This window comes from Lactuca serriola, chromosome 1 (assembly GCF_051521515.1).
Source record: "Lactuca serriola cultivar US96UC23 chromosome 1, Lser_US96UC23_V15, whole genome shotgun sequence".
Lineage (NCBI taxonomy): Eukaryota > Viridiplantae > Streptophyta > Magnoliopsida > Asterales > Asteraceae > Lactuca > Lactuca serriola.
Window position 1 is genome coordinate 84,880,232 of NC_136408.1, and position 22,837 is coordinate 84,903,068.

Sequence of the window (22,837 nt, forward strand, 5' to 3'; positions counted from 1 at the left end):
TAATGTTTTTGGACAAATTCCGCATTGATGTATTTTTTTTTTTTAAATGCTCTAAATTAAATAAACATAAAGCTTTTATTTAATTGACCGTAAAATTATGGATGTCACGTTTTGTCACTAATTAAAATTGTTTTGTAATAGATTTATTTAAAAAAAGATCGTTGTGAATTACTTATATTAAATTTAAATTTTATGGGTTGCTATATTTCTTCTAAAGTTCCTGGTCCACAAAAAATAGGAAGTAAAATTTGACACATATCTACAACACAATGAAATAACCGCTCGTCTAGTTACCCTTCAAGTAATATTTCATTGCTCAGATTAATAAATAAAAAATGATTAGTCTATTTCCAACACAGTATTTTTTATTTATTTATTTATTTATTTATTTTTAAATCATGGTAAATGAATTATACTAAATTTAAATGTTATGTGTTCCTATACTTCGTCTAAAGTTCCCAGTCGACAAAAAATGGGAAGTAAAATTTCACACATATCTACAACACAATGAAACAACCGCTCGTCTACCCTTCAAATAATATTCATTGCTCAAAATTACTAAATAAAAATTGATAAGTCTATTTCCTACACAGTAATTTTTTTTTAAAAAAAAATCATTGTAAATTAATTATATTAAATTTAAATGTTATGTGTTCCTAAAGTTTCCCGTCCACAAAAAATGGGAGCTAAAATTTTACACATACCTACAACGCAACGAAACAACCGCCGGTCGAGCCAGTTACCCTTCAAGTAATATTCATTGCTCAAGATTAATAAATAAAAAATGATATCATCCAAAAAAGAACTACAAGAAATATACTCTTTAGCGGCGACACTATTAGCGGCGACAAGGGCTTTACCGACGACTTTATCTAGAGTCGCCGGTAAAACCCCTTGTTGCCGCTAATAGTGTCGCCGCTAAAGGGTTGTCACCCGAATCCGCACTTTCCCCCTCTATTGCATCTCAACCGTTCGATGAGATATCCAATCCAACGGGTGGGGTGCCTTATCCGGTCTAACCTAATACCGGCGACACAGATGTTGCTGCTAAAGGTTAAAAAAGTCGCCGCTAATAGTCTGCTAAAAATGACGCGGTACCCTTCTCTCCAGTTTGTCGCCGCTATTACTCATTGTCGCCGGTAATGTCCCTGGCGTCGCCGCTAAAGGTGTCGCCGCTATTGCCTGTCGTAGATAAAAAAAAACGCACGCAGATAACCTCCCTTCTTCATTTTCCTTTCTGTTTGCTTCCAATTTCCTTCACCATCTCGCCGATTTCCTCTTCAATCTGCTTCTTCCAAGCAAATTTCTCCCCACATTGTTCCAAGCAAGTGTCTCTAGGTGTGGTTAAAGCTTTGGGATCAATTTCTACCTCCATTTCTCGAAGAAAGGTAAGTTTTTTTTTTGATGATTTCATTTTTATTTTGTATGAATTTTGATTTGTAGCTTTATGTAGTGATTGAATGATAATAAATTGCTCATATTCTTTATTTTTGGTGGTGTTGTTTTGGATTAGAAGCATTGTTCCAAGCAAATGGTTAAAGCTTTGTGATCAATTTCTAGGTACCTCCATTTCTTGAAGAAAGGTAAGTTTTTTTTTGATGATTTCATTTTTATTTTGTATGAATTTCGATTTGTAGCTTTATATAGTGATTGAATGATAATAAATTGTTCATATTCTTGTTTTTGGTGGTGTTGTTTTGAATTAGAAGCAAGTTATTCAATTTTTTGTTTGTGGTTATTTAATTGCAATTAGTTGTATAGCTTCAAGTTGTATTTATATGTGAAATTATGTGAAAATTGTCATATGTGAAAATTAGATTGTATATTCCGTATTTGTTTGAATATATGTGAATTTGGTATATATATTCCAATGTATGTGTGTTTGATGTATATGTGGTATATTAGTAGAAATTATATGTATTTGTAATAAGTAGAATGTTATTGTGTGTATGTGAATGTATGTATGTTTGTTGTAAATGCGATATATGATTGTGAAACTTTTGTATTTGGTATAAATAGGATGTTATTATGTATATATGCGAAATTATGTGTATTTGGTTTAAGTGGGATGTTCTTTTGTGTATATTTGTATTTGGTGTATATGTGGTATATGTATGTAAAAGTATGTGAATTTCACCTTCTTATGTATTATGTAAAACTATGTGGTTTTGGTATAAGTAGGATACTATAATTGAAAAAAAATACATTATTTTTATAATTTGAAAAAAGAACACAAAAAAACTATAAAATTGTTTAAAAACTTATATACAAAAACTAGAAAGCTTCTAGTTTTTACCCAAGCTAACTCCAAATTAATTAATCAATAAGTTATATAGTTAACTTATAATTGGAAAAAAACAAAAAAAAATTATAAAATTGTTTAAAAACTTATATATATTTTAACATCGACGGTAAAAAGAACAACACAACAACATAATATGTATGTAAAAGTATGTGGTTTTCTTATAAGTAGGATGCAATAATTGAAAAAAAATAAAAATACATTATTTTTATAATTTGAAAAAAAAAACACAAAAAAAACTATAAAATTGTTTAAAACTTATATCCAAAAACTAGAAAGCTTCTAGTTTTTACCCAAGCTAACTCCAAATTAATTAACCAATAAGTTATATAGTTAACTTATAATTGGAAAAAAAACACAAAAAAAAATATAAAATTGTTTAAAAACTTATATACATTTTAATCTCGACGGTAAAAAAAACAACACAACAACATAATACGTATGTAAAAGTATGTGAATTTCATGTTCTTATGTATTATGTAAAATTATGTGTGGTTTTATTATAAGTAGGATGCTATAATTGAAAAAAAAATAAAAATACATTATTTTTATAAATTGAAAAAAAAAAAAAAACACAAAAAAAAACTATTAAATTGTTTAAAAACTTATATACAAAAACTAGAAAGCTTCTAGTTTTTACCCAAGCTAACTCCAAATTAATTAACCAATAAGTTATATAGTTAACTTATAATTGGAAAAAAACACAAAAAAAAAATTATAAAATTGTTTAAAAACTTATATACATTTTAATCTCGACGGTAAAAAAACAACACAACAACATAATACGTATGTAAAAGTATGTGAATTTCATGTTCTTATGTATTATGTAAAATTATGTGTGGTTTTCATATAAGTAGGATGCTATAATTGAAAAAAAAATAAAAATACATTATTATTATAAATTGAAAAAAAAAAAAAAACACAAAAAAAAACTATAAAATTGTTTAAAAACTTATATACAAAAACTAGAAAGCTTCTAGTTTTTACCCAAGCTAACTCCAAATTAATTAACCAATAAGTTATATAATTAACTTATAATTGGAAAAAAAACCACAAAAAATATTATAAAATTGTTTAAAAACTTATATATATTTTAATCTCGACGGTAAAAAAAACAACACAACAACATAATACGTATGTAAAAGTATGTGAATTTCATGTTCTTATGTATTATGTAGAATTATGTGTGGTTTTCTTATAAGTAGGATGCTATAATTGAAAAAAAATAAAAATACATTATTTTTATAATTTGAAAAAAAAACACAAAAAAATTATAAAATTGTTTAAAAACTTATATACAAAAACTAGAAAGCTTCTAGTTTTTACCCAAGCTAACTCCAAATTAATTAACCAATAGGTTATATAGTTAACTTATAATTGGAAAAAAACACAAAAAAAATTATAAAATTGTTTAAAAACTTATATATATTTTAATCTCGATGGTTAAAAAAACAACACAACAACATAATGTCTATTATAAAATTTTTTAAAAACCTACAAGTAATTTTAATTAAAATTAATTAAAAAATGCATAAATAAAAATTTTTAATTTATTTTTTTCATTTCTTTATTACTTAATTTTTGTATTATTTTAGATGTAAAAAAAATGTGGATTGAAAAAAAAAAACAATGCTAATTCTGTATACTAAACTCTAAACCCAAAATTATGTTTCAGCAACATCATGTCTATTGATAAAAGCTGGACTACTAATCCATATCGAAACCATCCCGAGTTCCAAGCAGGACTCAAAGCTTTTATTGAGAAGTCCAAGTTGCACCTTGATAGTAATGGTAAAATCAGATGTGCGTGTGAAAAATGTGATAACCGTTACTTCAAGTACCCGACTGTAGTTGAACGCCATATATTTATAAATGGTTTCAGTAAGGCGTACAAAATTTGGATCTATCATGGTGAATCTTTTATTCCTCCCGTCGTCTTGCCAAGTAACGAAATGGCCGATTTAATCGACGATGTGATGTGGGAGTCGAGAGAAAATGATACCAACCTCGATGAAGGAACCTCGAATACAAGGGGTAGCGGTGTGGATGATAATTTTGCACAGTTGTTGGAAGAAATGGAAACTCAATTGTATACTGGTTGCATCTTTTCTTCCCTTGAGTTTCTAGCAAAGTTAATGCATATCAAGGTGAAAAACAAATGAACTGATAGTTCATTTGATCAACTCCCCAAAGTGATGAAAAGAGAGAATTTCGTAATTGGTTTCGTGAAAAGGTAATATAAATTAATAAACAAATTTGTTTTATTGATCTAACGAATACATAATACATATTAATTTATAATTGTTAGGTTCATCAAATGAAAATAGAAAAATCTCCAGAATTCCACGAAGAGTTGTCGGTTCTTGCAATGGGCCCGCAAATGAATGGCTATTCTTACCGAAGAAAACACTGAAGGATATGAGGAAGATTCTGATTAGAATAGTTCTTATGTAATATGTATTTGTAATATGTGTTTGTAATATGAACTATATTTGGATTTCTAGTTTAAATAGAAATGTTTATTCCTATCTAAATGTTTATTCCTATCTAAATGTTTTTCTATGTAATGTGTATCTATAATAAAAATTGTATTTGTATATCTTATAATTTTTCAGGAAATGATGAGAGTGTGGCTGTTGTTTATGTTTACCATGGCTGCTGTCATGGGTCGTGGACATGGGGGAGACGGAGCTGAGGACCCACCTTTCCCAGGTGGTAGAGGTCCTAGCCAGCACGAGCAGGACGGTAAGTCTTATCATGAATTTTTATTTACTATTTTTGTTCAATTATCATAAATTAAATGTCGTTTCTAATAATTTTTAATTACATTTGTAGTTGAGGGACGTGCCCGAAGGAAAGCTCGAGGAAAAGCAAAAAATATAAAGCTTGAAAAAGCAATCTTGCAGAACCAGGGGAAACCAATAGGCATGCAATATGATAGGGATATCACATTTAATCACGTAGGAGAGGCGGGAGACATGTTTTCCCGAGAAGTTGGGAAAACAATGTGGCAGATGGTCCCTTTCGACAAATGGAGTTGGAAAAGAGTTTCCCCTGATATAAAGGACACTGTATTACAACATTTAACGGTAATTATTTATTTAAATATATTTTATAGGTTTAACTATAATTGTTTTTTACTTGGTTAACTTTTTTTTTTTATTGTAGACAAAGTTTGATCTCAATCAAATATACCAGGATGCACAAGCTACTTTATTGACAGAGAGTTTTCAAGCAGCCTTGTTAAAAGGTTTTCGAGAGCGTAAAGCCGACACAAAAGAATATTTCAAAAAGGTCGGAGGGTATGAAGATATCCCGAGAGCATTGGCAAATCCTCCGGATGGTATGCTTGTTGATAACTGGGAGAAGACAGTTGAATATTTTCAAACTGACGAACACAAAATTGCTTCAGAAAGGAACAAAAAATCCGTGAAAAGCAAAAAACTGTGAATCGTGGGGGTTCGAGCTCGTATAGCAGTACTTGCTATAAGAAGGTACCGTACGATACATGTAATTATTTATTTAAAATATAATCTAATTTTTAAACTTAAACATAACCTTAAGAGAGTGGAAACATTTCGCAAAGCTCATACCGATAAGAATGGTGTATTTGTTACTGCTGAATCGGAACAACAATATGTAAGTATTTAATTATAATTTTATCATATATTTAAATATTTATTTATACTTAATTGTTACTCACTTTTGGGAGTTACATAATCGGTTAGTTGAAGAGCTGCTAGAACAAACTCAAAAGTGAGTTTACGCCAACTCAAGAAAGAGCTACATTCGAGAAAGTATTAGGAGAGCGACGTGGCCACATTAGAGGCATTGGCCGCAAACCTTCTGGTCTCCCGACGATTCCACAGCCTTCGCAACCATCACAACCACCATCACAACCATCACAGGTAAAATAGCAATCTATTTTAGCATCGTAAAATGCATGTTGATTTGGAAGTTTTGGTTTTGTGGTGGTTATTTGCTAAAAAGTTTGGTAATTTGGTTTTTGTCCCAACTGCAAAATTTAGCAATGTACTTTGGTTTTCTATCTTACTTTAAAAATAACAATGTATTTTGATAGTTTTTGTTTATGTTTGACGATCTAACTTATAAGTTTATATATATTGTTATTAATTATGTAGTTGGAAAATCTTCGTGCAATGCTTGCCGACCCGGCATGTAGGGATGAACTTTATTCGTTTTTTCAATCCCAAAATAATCAAGGAAACGATGGGAACGTCGATGAGGGTATGTAAGAATGGGTTTTATTTGCATATGTTGTCTCGTTTTGCTACTTGGTAGATTGTAAAAATTTTGTTGTTTTGCTACTCGGATATTTTGACTTTTGATATTTATTGTATTTTGGATGTTTGTTTGTAATTTGCATTGACACTGTTATGTTTGATATTTAATAGGATGTTTGTTTTGTAATTAGCGTCGACACTATTGGTTTTGATATTTAATCGAATATTGTTATTACCGGCGACACTTTTACCTGCGATATTATCACCGGCAACGAAAATCATTATTTAAAAAAAAAAATTGAAAAAAAATTACCGGCGACGGAGCTCATTACCGGCGACACTTTTGCCGGCGACCCTTTTACCAGCGACATAGGTCATTCCCGGCGACAACATTATTAGCGGCGACAATAGTCATTAGCGACGACATACTAATAGCGGCGACTATTATCATTAGCGGCGACAAACTGATCAATAGCGACGAGGCAGTAGCGGCGACTCAGTACCGGCGACTTTTGGGACTTTTACCGGCAACTTTTATCGCCGGTAATGGCATTTTTCCTTGTAGTATCTATACTTCATTTTCAAGGTTAAGTACTATAAACTACTAATATAACTTACTAAAAACATGAGACTTTTCAGTGAACAGGCAAATGTATAAAAGTAGAAATTAAAACAACCTAGCTACGATTAGTCGATATGGATAGTTTTGTAATTTAATAATTTTCTATTATATATTAAGCGCTTCTTCTTTTTGTCTTTTTGTTCTTCTTCTTCTATATATAAGGAGGCATGCATGATAGTTTTTGTACATCAATATTAATTCACAAGCATGTTGAAAGCTCAATTCAACAACCTCTCCCACCACCACAGCCTTGCTCCAGGGTTACTCACACAAGGGAAGAAGAATCTTATCCCCGGAAATGGGGTTGTTGACAATATCGGAAGCCCTTCATCCTTTCTCTTTCTTAACATCCTAGCTTTTCCTACAAAACCTCAATCGGCAAATTTGACGGACGTGGTGTCCTATCGAACCTTTCTTTTGACAGAGCCTTTGACTACATCGAAGATCTGCTCGGAAAATCGCTACTTTTGGAGCTTTATGCAGCCTCGGTTGACCCTAGTAAGTGTCTATGCTGATTTTATGACGACCAAAAAATGTAAATGGCCTTAACAACTTGTAAATGAATGGGAGTATGGTCTTGGCACCATTAGAGAAAACTTGTAAAAAAAAAAAAAAAAAAAAAAAAAAAAAAAAAGTCAAATGTGTCATAATCTACATAAAGAAAAGAAAATTAAAACATTTCTCTCTTTCTAAAGATTTAAATAAATTAATCTCCAAGTTTAAAAGTAATAGGAGATGCAACGAGTGGATAAGGTCACTCCGCCACATGGGCCACACACCCCATATGCATTCCTCGTATGCTTTTTGGCCGAAAATTAATCTGTCACCTCTCCAACGCGTGATGAATTGAAGAAACTATTCACATATTGTTTTTTAATATATAATGTACAATTTATATAAATTACAAATTGATTTATTTTTGATGAAAACTCAAATATTAAAAGAATTACATAAAGAATGAATAGTAAATTGAAATTTTGGGTTATGTGGTTGACACAAATACGCAGGTATTGTCCTAGTATGAAAATTTTACACCGCTAATACATATGGTTGGAAAATTAGTCTGTATTTCAGTTACCGGCAATACCATTATGTAGGGTTGGAAGATATTACAGGGAGCATTTCCGAATCTACAGAAATAGTCACTTAAGTTTAATAAGAATGTAAAAAGAAGAAGACAATAAATAGACATCATCATCATTTTCCAGGAAGATAACCGAATATAGATGGTAATTAGAAAAAGACAAAAACCAAAGTATTTGCCAACCATAAAATTAAGTATTATCTAAATTTCAAAATTAATGGAGAAAATACAAATCTAATCAAAATCTTTAATTACTTAATAAAAAACAGACAAAAAAAAAACCACTTAGCCAAAAATAGCCCACAAAAAAGTAGTCAACTGTAGGTTGACAACTATTTCGTCAAATCGTCTATTAATTTATGTTTTGTATAATTATTTTTTTTTTTCATTTTTAGGATACAAAACTGTAGGTTTTTTAAAACCTACGGTTCCCCCTTTTTTCTAGTTAAAACCTCAAAACAGTAGATTTAAAAAAAAAAAAAAATAACGTATTTTTTCACCCAAAACTGTAGCTACGATTTGGGAAACCGTAGGTTTAAAAAACCTACGGTTTTGTAAAACACGAAATAGTATACGATTTGGCGAAACAGTAGACGAATATCGAAACCTACGGTTTCGTGGGTTATATTTTGACATTTACTAATTTTTAACTATAAATTGCTAATGACTTTCTTAATTTGGCTAGATTAGTAACCACCCCAAAACCAAAGTATTTGCCACCCATAAAATTAAGTGTTATCTAAATTTGAAAATTAAGACTAAACCTGCAAATTCATGTCAACCACATACAAAAACACTGTAATTTACTTAAAATTATTAATTGCATCAAAGTCTTTTCATCAATACTAAAAGTTATATATATATATATATATATATATATATATATATATATATATATATATATATATATATATATCATGTCAGAATGCTACGTCATCATGTCATGTCAGCATGTAACCTGGTTGACCGGTCAAGTGGTCAGAATTGCAACAAATTGGAAAACTCAGTGTCAAATTTGTGATAAAAAAACACAGTGTCAAATTAAAATTTTGGTATAAACTGAGTGCCTTTTGTGCTATTTACCTTATGTACATATATTTTCAAATACTTTTTTAAATAAATTTAAATATAAATGTTTAAATATATTTTTAATGGTATTTATATATTTAAAATTGTATATAACGTTTTTTAAAATGAATATAAATGTTTTTTAAGATATGTATGAGTATAATAGCTACCTATTTTATAAACGTTTTTTAAGGTATGTATAAGTATAATAACGTATTTTACATAAGTGTATTTTACTCATATTCACATTACTACCCTTTTATAAATAGGTATTTAAAAAAAAAAAATATTTTTATAAATAGGTCTTTCGCATACATAATATTTTTTATTTAAAAAGAATATATAGAAAAAAGAAGGCTTTTTATGTGAAAAAAATACTTTTTTTTTTTTTTGTAAAAATATGATTTTATACAACAAACAAAACATATTAATTTTTTTTTAAATGTAAAAATCTTAATTTTGGATAAAATTATATCAAAATTTTTAAATATGGTTCGAAAGTGTAAATTTTAATATAATTAATATAATTTTTGAAAGTATGATAACCTATTACCGGTAAATGATCCAACTGAATACAATTTTCGGTTTTTAAGACTTGAATAAAAAAACTAATATAAAAACTAAATTGATTATATGAAGTTTTTCCAAAATAAGATATAAAAAATACATTTAGCATTGTGGTTGAAAAATCCCCTCACCCCCTTTCGAGCTTGCCTTGTGTTTTTCTTTTCTGTGGAAGGAGTAGTCGCTGACGTTGCAGCTGCGCCCAGTCAGCCCCTCATAAGTCGGGTTAGCCGGATAGAGGGTAAATTGAACTAATTTTATTTTGTGTAAAATTAGGGTTTTAGCAATAACCCTAAAGAAACTAACTAGAATGGCCACTGCAAAGTAAACTTGATCCTGAGGTGTATGGTCCACCTGAATGGGCAGTAACCAAAGAGATCACAGGCTTATGCACGTGAAAATTAACCAACCATGTCCAGTGGCGAGTTTATATTGAGCTTTGGTGGTTCACTTGACCCACCTATTTTTCTTAATTTTATAACAAGGTGTGTACAATTAAAATTAATGATCCATCTTAAATAACTTTAGTGAACTACCTTAGTATTTTAGACAACTAAAATATATGTATTTTTATAGCCCATACTTTGTATTTTAATAGCCCAATCTAATATAAATAGCCTAATACAGCTTAAATTTAATAAAAAGAAAAAACAAAAACAATAATCGTGTGAAGGTAAAACAACGTTTCCTCTCCAAGCCTCACAGTTAACGAACGATCACAATCAGACATCACTCATCAGCCCACCAACCATCTCAATTGCCAACTTACATCACTCTTAGGTGTGTCAGTGTCATCGCCAGCAGTCGTCGTCTGCCCCTCCGTCATTAGTAATGATGCAATTATAAAAATATATCAAGATATAAGACCTTGTCGGATATAGTTGTAAGAATTTTAAATATTTTTTTGGCTTATACGACTTGACCGATTCGAACCCGCAACTAGTATTGTTTGATTTTTTTTATTTTTTTATTTTTTTATTTTTTATTTTTTAATTTTCCATCGATTTCATTTAAATAGTGAACCATATGATTTTATGTTCTAGACTCGCCACTGACCATGTCAATCCTACGTCGTATGCAGGCAATAGAGAACAAGAAGCTTTTCATTATAGATTATCATGATGTGTTGGCGCAAAGTTAGAGATCAAAAAAATTTCAGAACCACTTCATATGGATCAAGAACGCTGATGTTTCTTATGTCATCTGGAACATTAAGACCATTGGCAATCCAGCTTGTTAGGCAACCTGGCAATGGTAAACCTCAATCGAAGCGAGTATTCACTCCATATTGGGATGCAACAGGTTCTTGGCTACGGAAGCTTGCTAATTATCCATGCTTTTGTTCATCATAGTGGTTACCATCAACTCGTAAGGGATCACTGGTAAGTAACTAGCCACACATCCTTTATTTAAGATTTGAAGTGATCAACCCTAATCTTATTAAAAGTTATTTTTTTAAGATAGCCTGATTTCAAATTGTCAGGTTGAGAACACACTGTTGCACTGAACCATATATAATTGTGACCAATCGTCAACTTACGAAAATGCACCCGATACATAATCTATTACGCCCTCATTTCCCATATACATTGGAGATCAATTCTTTGACTCGCGAAGCTCTCACATATTCTGTAGGAAAGTATAGCATTGAGTTGAGTTTGATTGTATGGTCAACAATGGCGGTTTGATCATGAAGCATTACCAGATGACCTTATTGCAAGGGGGATGCATGGCTGCAGAAGATTGAGATTCGCCACAAGGTGTAAAGCTAACCATCAAAGATTATCCTACACATAAATGTCTCCCAGTCATCATCAGTCGGATCTTCACATGGAATCTTCACTCGGGCAATGGTCAGCCTGTTTTGAATGTATCCTGCAAAGTCATACTGCCGGAAGTCGACCGTTGCATGGTGACTGGAAGCTACTGTCAAAATTCCGATTAAATCTTTTGGTCTTTTGAGAACAGGTCACCATGGTTCGTCTTTTTTGTCTGCGTGCCCTACTGTTCTAATCTATGTCCACCATGCTTGAAGCTCTTAATCAGATTCTACAAGATTCTCTTCTGGGTAGTAATGGTTGACAAATGTCAACCATTACTAGCCAGAAGAGACTCTTGTAGAATCTGATTAAGAGCTTCAAGCATTGTGGACATACATTAGAACATCGGACACGTAGACAAAAAAGACGAACCCTAGTGGCCTGTTATCAAAACACCAAATGATTTAATCGTAATTTTTGAGAAAAATCATCTGGGTAGCTTCCGGTCAGCATGTAGCGGTCAACTTCGGGCAGTATGACTTTGCAGGATACATTCCAAACAGGCCGACCATTGCCTGAGTGAAGATTCCATATGAAGATCCGACTGATGATGACTGGAAGGTTTTTAAGTGTATGTCTGAAGATGAACTTGTGTCTGCATTTCCGTCTCATGTTCAAGCTTCAGACGTTATGGTGGTTTTGGATGTTTTATCAAATCGTTCAACAGAGAATGAGTATATTGGGGAGACGTGTGAACCAGCTTTTGAGGCAAATCGGTAGATAAAAGCTGCTTAATTATGAAATATTTGCAGGGATGTTGAATGAATTGGAAGGGATTATTGATGGGAGGAATGCAGATGAGAGTAGGAAGAACAAGAATGGAGTTGGGGTTGTACCGTACAACATTCTAAAGACTTATTCGGAATCTGGTGTCACGAGTACGAGGGTTCCAAATAGATAATGTTTGAAATTCTTTATATTGGGTGGGTCATGTGATGTTGTAATTCAGAAAAAAGAAAAAAAAAAAAAAAAAAAAAAAAAAAAAAAAAAAAAACACGTTTCCACGAGACCATGTAAGGCCAATATAATTGGTATTTATCCAAATAAAGTTGATGTTTATTGTTTTGGTGTGTTGCTGTGCTCTATGCGTCTTTGGCAGCAGTGTTATGACTTCTTGTTCAAAATAAATTAATGTTATTCCTAGTTGAACTATAATTGAGTAGCACATCATAATAGATATTGTTAGTAATCTTCAATCCTAATTAATAAATAAGTATCTAATTGTCACGTGACAATTGCTAAGACCTCCCCCAAATTAATTTTCCCGCCCAAAACGTCTAAATGAAAATTTTCATTTGCCTTTACAATCCGTGTGAGTTCCTGATTTTCAGCATTACAAACACTTCAAATATTCACATTAAATTAGGAAATACCCCTATACTCTTAGTTGTCAATTTCTATTATACCAATTATGACCACGTTGAATTCATATCATAAAATATCAGCAATCAATTTTGAATTTAATAGTAAGAAAGGAATCATAATTGTATCCAAAATTAAAATACATAAGAGAAGGATTTCCCTTAATATATACATCCAACCCGAGTGAGTCACCCATTGTTAAAGATAGATTCCATTTGTGGCAAATAATTGAAATTCTCTTGCCATTGATTTTAGATTACTTATCTAACTTCATCTTCTTATTATTATTATTATTATTTTCTTACAGACGTAAGGATAATTGCATATGGTTTGTGATTTTCGGAGTAAATCATGCTTATTTTAGTTCTTGGTTGTTGAATTTTATGATTATGTGAATATCGACCTTGCTACTGGCTCATACCAAAACACTCCCATAATTCCGATTTTGCTCTCCTTGATACGATCACTTTATCTACTTCCTTCTTGATAAAACTATCATTGATAATCAGTTTTTTATTATGCTATCTTTCAGGGCCGGTCCAAGCGTATATGGGGCCCGGGGCAAAAGGAAAAAATGCCCCTTAAAGACAAATATAATAAAGATTAAAAAAAATATCATTTTTTCTTCACTATAAACATGTTTAATTAGCAATAACAAGCAAGACAAATTATTTATCTTTTAAGCTAGTTTGAGTTTGAACAAACTTTAGGCCCTAAAAATCATTTTGGTAATATTTGGTTTATATATGTACACTATATAACCCATAAATTTTGGGCCCCTTGGAGTCGTGGGCCCTAGGCGGTCGCCCGGGTTGCCCACCGTCTAGACCGGCCCTGCTATCTTTTCCACATTTACTAGTGTATTCGAACAAGGCTATCTATTGTTGATGTGTTTTGTTGGTAATATAATATAAATCCTAATATAAAACTATTGTTTGTTTTAACTTATTCATGAATCTTAAAAATTGAAAATAATGGGCAATGAATTAGGAACCATTTTAAGTTAATAATAATCGCACACTACCTGTTTGATGTTATGCTTGAGTAGAATTGTGACATAATTTTATTCTTTTGATGTTCATAGTTAGTTATTCTTGATGTTTTATAAACGAGATGATTTGAGGATCCATAAGTAAGGAGTGACATTTACCCTATTAATTCGATTATTTACATTCATAAATATTTCTTTATGTAGATACACTACAAGAAAACAGCCTTTAATGACGCGCAAACAATGACACTTGCTGATAGACGACGCGCATTTGTAAGTGCCCTAAAAGATAATGTCAGTTTTGCAAAATTTGAAGGATAGAGGGCACGCATTTGTGTGCGCCCTAAAATTAGTGTCAGAAAAGAAAAAAAAATGCGGAGGGCGTCTTTCATAAAATGTGTGTCATGTAAAGGTGTCGCTTTATAATTTTTAAGTGAAACACGCGTTTTAGGCGGGAAATGAAATCCACAAAAATTACCCCGCCTATTGAATCCCAAAAATTAATCCCCCCGCCTCTTCTACTTAGCAAGAAAAAACCCTAGGTCCCTCATCTTCATCTTCAGTATCATCAAACATCTTGTTCATCCTCTGCATTATTTCCATCGTTCTTCCCTCTCCTCACTGATCAATACCCAAAAAACCCTAATATCATATCCACTCCTCTTTTCTCGCACAAAAAAAATCCCAAAACATCACCAAATACAAAATTCCACAAAATCGTTGTGACCATTTTAGCTAGGGCTTTTTTCAAGAACAAAAACAATCTCTCATCTCTCTTAGCTCTGAAACAATGGACGATTCACCTTGCTTCGCCTTTGGTCACTTCTCCTCTGGCTACGTCAGACCTTCCTCATTACAAATCGACCAACGATAAGCTAATACTTATAATAGAATCGTTTCACTCTCAATTGGGTGTGCGACTCCTCCATCGCACTGATGACTACGAATGTGACTCTTCCACCACACCTGTGATTGCGTCCCATCTCACATCCCTGGCCGCTACCTTAATAGGTTTATCTATTCAATTAGATTTTTCTTTTCAGTTAGAAATCGATTTCGTCCCCTCCCCAGCTCTTCATCTCTTCACTAAAATCGTTGTTATCTATCCACTAAAATCTTCACGGTTTCTTCAATTTCACTCCAAGGGTTATTTGATAGCTCTTGTATGGTTTATTCCCTATACTGAATCGAGAGTCAAAACCATTGTGGTGGTTGTGTCGGAATCAAAATGCAGGATTGAACCATTGTAGCAGAGAGATAGGGTTTCTGGAATTTTATCATGATATGAAACCCACAGTTTCGATTGAATGAGAAGCAGGTCCGATTCTTCTCTTTCGGTTTAACAAAGGTATGATGTGCTTATAATCGTTCATCTACATTCTCTCCAGCGACACTCGCTACCTTTTCCTCTGTTTCTTCCTCTAACACCACTGATTTAGGGAAAAATCTCCACCATCTTTAGTTCATCCTCAGTAATATGGATTTGTAATCTCTGATTTTGGAAGGGAGAGATAGGGTTTCTAGAATTTTATCATGATATGAAACCCAATAACTAAAGTGATGAGAAGTCATGGGTATTTTGGACCATACGAGTCAAAGATATTGGAAGCGTCATGACTTATAGCTTTGGTGAAGAGGGCCCTGCCATTGTGCAATTGCAAAAATGGGAATCTTCTCGATTGCTAGCAAACCTAGCACAGTTCCGTGAAGCTTTTCTTTCCCCAATCAGGGAACTTATATTATTGCTTTCATATCACCATGGAGGGTTACTTCTTCCTCTAGTCAAAGGTGAACATCCAATCTAACAATCTTAATTGCTTATCCTATGATAAAACCTAATTTATATTGATTTTAAGATGCAAGTTATATGAATCTTCTGTGCAGGTGGAGCTGTAAGTAGTATTGTAAGCTATCCCATGCTTTCTGATATAAATTCACTTGCTTGGGGTATATGTGAAGATTCAAATAGTCAACATAAGGGGGCTTTAGTTAGACATTATGACCCTTTCAATCGACAGTGTGCAAGTGTAAAACTAAACTTTTCTTCTATGTGACAGATCTTGTATTACCTCATACGAGTGGAGTCATTTACCACTATATCAATTCAATTACAAGTTGGAAAGTTTGATCATGCAGACAGAATGTTTTTAGATATTCCTGCTATTTGGAATGATGTTATGGAGGACATGAGTGACGTGAAGGAACTGGTATGAATACATACCAAAACTACAAAATTGATCTTTTGTTTGTTGAAAAAAGGTTTTGGCTTCTTATGCCAAAATTTATAATAAAACCTGCTTTTCTTTTTGTCTTAGGTTCTTGAGGTGTTTTACCTACCAGAGATATTATTAATTGAGAATTTAATTGATTCTGGTACCACACAACTTGGAGATAAGCTAGGTGGACTTTAATTGTTTTTTTTTCTTTTTTTAAAGGGTTGTAATTTGATTCTATTGCTTACTTTTAAGAATGTGTTAAACTTCCTCCTTGGCCCAAAAACCCTGTTGACTTTGTGCATAAGCATCACATGGCTCTTGAGAGTGAGAATGTCTCTGTACATTTACATGAATGGATAGATCTCATATTCGGGTGAGCCCTAATTCATTAATATTCTAATATCGGTGGGTTTTATTTTGTTTTGATACTTTTGACTTTGTAAAAGGTTGAAATAAATCAATTTGGATGATATTCTTGTATGCCATTTACATTCATTCTCCATTTGTGGATTTTATTTTGTTCCAAATCTGATTATTTTGACCTTAATAATCAGAATTTTTCCCGAAACACATCATAACTAATTATTTAGTTTAAATGCATATCCAAACACCCTGTAAATACTATGTAGACAACATGACATTTACATCAATTTTTTGTATGTCAGGTATAAGCAGCGAGGAAAAGAAGCTATTTCAGCAAATAATGTATAAACATCACATATGAAGGGACTGTAGATATAGATAAAATCACTAATCCAGTAAGTCTTCTTGTTAGTCGATTGATTAAGTTTTTTTTATATGTTTATTTTCTTGATGTTCTTCAAATGCAGGTAAAGTTATTAATGGCTGCAGTTGATGAGCATGGTATAGTTTATGTAGTTCGTGGTAGTGACCATATTCCAGGCATAAATAACTCAGTTGAGAAGTGTCTACCACGGTTTCAACAATTAAGGTACTAGACTTTGGTTGGGTGGGAGGTTGGAGGTGCTGATATCAGCCACCAGAGGCTACATAATAAACTTTTTCCAGTAAGTAATGATTGAACATATAACAAGTATAGTTGATCCCTAAGATGATGACTTACTGATCCCACTACTATCCAAACTTAACCTATTTGCATTCATCTCCTTGAGCAGGTTATGCTAACAATTGGAGTAGGGCAATGGCTAATTGCTGATAGATTAGAATGTTTCTACTCCTAAGGTGAACATCACTTTTTGTAGCTCAATTAACCATTTCTTGATAAATATATCTCTCTACCCACATATGTCATTTTTTGTATCATCTTTGCCAGTGAAGTTTTATTCCGAACATTGAAACAATGATGAGCTGAATAGGCGATGTACAGTGACTTAGTTCTGAAATTTAGTCTTATGCCTGCCATGTGTTTGACATATTGTCTCTGAGAGATGAAGATGTTTGAAAAAGTCTAAAGGTGACTTTTGAAAATAACCATTACCCAAAAAATGATCCAATAAACTAATTTTTTGAAAAAGGTCCTATAGTACTTCAAGTAAATTACAACGAAGACTACATTTGACTCGAGAGAATCATATTCCAATTGTTGGAGGTGTTAGCAGCCAAAGATGCTATTGCAGTGTTGCAACCCCTGAACCTGTTATTTCAGAAACTTCCTCCACCTATATAAAGTAACTATATTAAATATCAATTAATTGCTATTTTATATTTTCTTTCCAGGTGTCCTTAACTAAATCTATGAACCAAAAAATGTATTTTACAGAAAGAGAATTGTGTCTGGTGTCCAGCCAACAGGATTTATACACCATGGGAATTATCTTGGTGCAATAAAAAATTAGGTATCACTACAGGTACCAGTTTCATTAATGTATAAATCTTTCTATATAGTTTAAAGAATTAGACCGATCATTTATTTATATATATGTTTTTTTTTTTCTTTCAAGATAAGTATGAGACATTATTCTTTATTGTGGATCTCCATGTGGTATGTGCACTAAGCATTTTAGGACATCTGATTTATGCATACTAATCATAATTTTATATATGCATCACTTTGTTCCATTTGTTTTTGTAACATTAACACATATAACTCTACCTTATGATGTCCAACAACTGTCTAAAGCAACTAAAGAAACCGCAACACTTTATTTGGCACGTGGTGTTGACACCTCAAAGGTCTTTTTTTAAAAATAATTTAATAATAATAATTTAATGTTGCAAACTGAATTTACAATGTGTGTATACAAACAGGCTTTTGTATTTGTTCAATCTCATGTTCGTGCTCATGTAGAGCTGATGTGGGTGCTCAGTGCTACTGTGACATCCCCAATTTCTCGGCCAGAAAAGACCGGTTTGTTTATGCTTTATTTTAAAATCAGAGTAATCGTTTAAAGAAAACGGTTGCGGAATTTGTTCCCAAAACAAAATATGATAAAATTTATCAAAACGTTTCTCAAAGAGAATGTATTTTCATTAAATAATAAAACCTCGGGATGTCATGTTCCGATACAGACCAAAAGCATAAACAATATAAAGTAGACCTTACAACAGTTATTTGTAACTACTGATCTATAATCCAAAATCTCTCATCAAGTCCACCAACTTAAACTCTTGTGTCATTACCTGTAATGCAAAGAAAACTGAGTGGGTCAGGCTTGGGAGCCTGGTGAGCATGTAGGGTTTTCAACCCACAATAATACATTTATTATATTGAATTATCAAACAATCAACCTAAATACTCATTCCCATTATCTCCTTTATTTCTTAAGGATTTACCCTAAGAATCAACTATCCTTTATCCATTTATTCCTAAGGATTGACCTAAGGAATTGACACAAAGTCCACCACTGCCAAGGTCCACAAATTACGATTGGTAAACACTTAGTTCAACATACTTAACAAACACCTATTTCTAACACTCCTAGTGAACCATTAATTCAAAACATCTGGTGAATACTTAGTTCTAAAACACTTAGTGAACACACTCAGTTCAACAACACCAAATGAACACATCTAGTTCAAAAATACTTAATGAACACATTGAGTCCAAAAATACCAAGTGAACACATAGAGTTCGGAAATAACTAATGAACACATTGAGTTCAAACACCAAGTGAACACGTAGAGTTCAAAAATACCTAATGAACACACTGAGTTCTAAAATACTTAATGAACACATATAGTTCAAAATACCTAATGAACACATTGAGTTCAAGGACACCAAGTGAACACATATAGTTCAAAATACCTAATGAACACATTGAGTTCAAAACACCTATTATTTCGTCTCACATCAACTATTTCATCTACCCATGTTCTACCCAACATATTTGTAGATGCAAACACATATAAAGTTTAAATCTTTTAAAACATGTATCACACATTATTTCAACATTTATCTCAAGTAAACAAACAATGTATAAACACCTAGCACATACTTCATAGCAAATACTTCATATCTATGCGGTAGAAGAAAGTGAATATACATTCACACATATAACAACAAAATATACACATAACACGTATTTTGTATAAAATACTTCGTATTTATGCGTTAGAAGAAAGTAACCACACACTCACTTGATCAGAAGATGATCAGACAGCACTACAGCTCTAAGAGTAGTATTCTTCGGTGAAACCGGGATATCTGCACACACCGGGTTTCTCGCGGGCAGAGCTTCGGCTCGGAATCTTTTTTCTTCTCGGGATCTTCGGGGCTTCGGGACTCGCTTCGGGTCTCGGGGTTGATGTCGGGGCTTCGGGGTACTTTTGGCACGCAAATCGAGGTAAAACGGGAGAGAGAAGAGAGAAAATAGCAACCCTAAACGGCTGGCCCTTCAAATCTATTTATAAGGCAAATTTGGCCCTTGCCACGTCGTGGCAACCTTGTTCCACGTCGTGGGCTTGGTCATCATTGCATGCGTCATCCCAAGTTGCATCTGGGGGCCTCCCGGAGGTGTCAGGACACTTGCCACGTCGTGGCAACCTTGTTCCACGTCGTGGGCTCTGACAGTTTTGGGGTTTCGCGCCCCGAACTTCAGAAATTCATAACTTTCGCATACGAACTCCGTTTTCGACGTTCTTTATATCGCCGCGAAGGTGAGATTATGCTCTACAACTCTCGTTTAGACTCCATTGGCTAATTTTGAATTGATTTTTAATATATTATAAGTATATTACTTATATAGTATTTTTAATAGGCCGGGACAGGAAAACTTCGTTCGAAATTCATAACTCCTTCATCTGAACTCCGTTTTCGTCTGTCTTTTTATCGTTGGACTACTATCGAAGAAATCTTCGACTCTCGTTTACATTACTAAGGATAGATATCTATCTACCTTAAATTCACTATTTACGTTTTTGCTGGGTCGCGCTAGGTCGTGTCGGTTCTGTCGCGAAACTTCGACAGGTCATAACTTCTTCGTTATAACTCGGATTTTGGCGTTCTTTATATGCACAGAAACCTTGTGACATATACTACAACTTGGTTAAGATTAATCCTTCTAAATAATCTTCCATCAAAAATTCATTTTAAGGCTTATCGTCTCTAAATCGACTAGCCCTGATCTACGGGCGTTACAGCTACCACACCAATCAGTTGGCTCAACGGAATGATTTAGTTCAAAGAGAAATTGCGTAAGGCGGTGCGTCTTTATTTAAACAAAATTAAGGGGCTTTGATGAAAATAAAATTCAATAATATTTGCTAATTCAAGATTGTTTTTTGAAATTAATGATGGTTGTTTTGTTATTGTTTTTAAGGGGATGAAAATGTTGGGGTTGGACTTTTGACCTATCCGGTGTTGATGGCTTCTGATATTCTTCTTTATCAGGTAATGAAAAACCTATTAAGGACTTGTTCGTCAGCACCACCCTTTTATTTAATATTTTTTTGATTGAATGAAAGTCTTAATGAAAGTAATTGACAACCTTTTTTCTGTAAATGATGTTGTGATTGTGGGAGAGGTGTTGTGTTTTTCTCTGTTGCTAGGTAACCTTCTCAACAACAACATTCTACTTAAGCAGGTGAGTAATCAAGATTAAGGGAGACTTGTAATCATGTTTGACATTCCTTTCCAGTAAGAAACAGAGTTGTATGATTATTTGTTAGTTTTATAGCAATGTATAACCCATGTTAGCAATTTATTATTTTTGTTTAACATTTGAATGATTCTTTGTATGACATTATAATTTGTGCAACTTATTTTATTTTTTGAGTATGAAATTTTATTTTATATCATGCAATGGATTGTATTTTTTGTATATGGTATTTTATTTCAATTATGAGAAATTAAATGCAATTTTAATTTAAAAATTAATAAATATATAAATTTATTTTTTTAAACATTTAAATTTACGATACGCAAAAATGTGTGTCATCTTCATTTATGACATGGCCTTTCTTGATAGGGGCTTTCTTGATACGCATTGCGTGTCATTAACACGCGCGTCGTAAGGTTACGACACGCGAATGCGTGTCGTCTTCCTTCATGATAGGACCTTCCTTGATACACATTGAGTGTCGTAAACGCACATCGTAATTGCGCGTCGTAAATACGCGTCGTCTCTCTTTATGACAGGACCTTCCTTGACGTGCATTTGCGCGTCATCTGAGCCTTTTACGACGCGCAATGAGCGTCGTAAAAGGCTGTTTTTCTAGTAGTGATAGCAAATACACCCCTTCATGTTGTTTTTGGGCATAACAGTGTTGAAGTAGTTAAGTTTAACTTGAACATGGGAAGACTTGAAACAGTTGAGTTGGAAGGGAATAACATTGTGTGTGTTACAAAGATACAATTAGGTGACATTAAAATGTTTTCATTTAGAGGTAAATGAAAGAAGTAGCAAATAGTTATGGAAATTTGAATCTTGTGCGGAAATTGGAATTTAGCACTTTCAAGTTTATTCTCTTAACATTATGAATTTTTATCGTGAATGTAATGATTTTATTTTTGTGATATTAAGTTTAAGGTTGTACTTTGGAGGGTCTTTTTCGTTAGAAAAGAATTTCACTAAGATGGGTAAATTTTTATTAATCATACAAGTGACAAAATGGTTACGTTTAACACATTAGTTGGACCTGTTGGCTACTTTATGTTTGTTTTTTTTCAATTTAATGGTATACATTGTCTTAGTTTTTTGGTTCTTTTTGCTGTAACTTTAGTTTTTTTTATGCTAATTGATGATCAGGTAGTGATTTCATCATAGTTTTATAGATGCAATACCTATGTTCCTTGAATCTTTCAAAAGTATGATTTTTGCAAATATCAGTATAAAAAGTGTTTATATAACGAATTTACCTTTTTTCTCTATGAGTTAAAGGAAAAATTAAGGATGATGAGAGGCGGGATGGTGACTAGTGGGACCCAACTTAAATTTCTCAAACGTGGTTTTAGGTTTAGGGTGAGGAAATACAATATGTGGGGTCTATTAATTTTTTAAAATATATAAAAAACAAATGCGTAATTAAGAAAAATAATTAAAAAATAAATTAAAAAAGGGCACAATAGTCTTTTGAGGTAAGACAGAGACCAAACGCACAATAAAAATAAACATTAGGGATCATCCAAGTTAAAAAATAAGTTAG

General features: G+C 32.6%; 2 pseudogenes across 1 annotated transcript; both read left to right on the forward strand.

Annotated features, from left to right (window-relative positions):
- The first annotated feature begins 11,005 nt into the window (after positions 1 to 11,005).
- On the forward strand, positions 11,006 to 11,905 carry LOC145057982 (lipoxygenase 2, chloroplastic pseudogene; annotated as a pseudogene). Its single transcript, XR_013686214.1, has 2 exons — positions 11,006 to 11,266; positions 11,368 to 11,905. The product of XR_013686214.1 is annotated as a lipoxygenase 2, chloroplastic pseudogene (transcript).
- On the forward strand, positions 11,901 to 12,696 carry LOC145057989 (linoleate 13S-lipoxygenase 2-1, chloroplastic pseudogene; annotated as a pseudogene).
- The last annotated feature ends 10,141 nt before the right edge of the window (positions 12,697 to 22,837 follow it).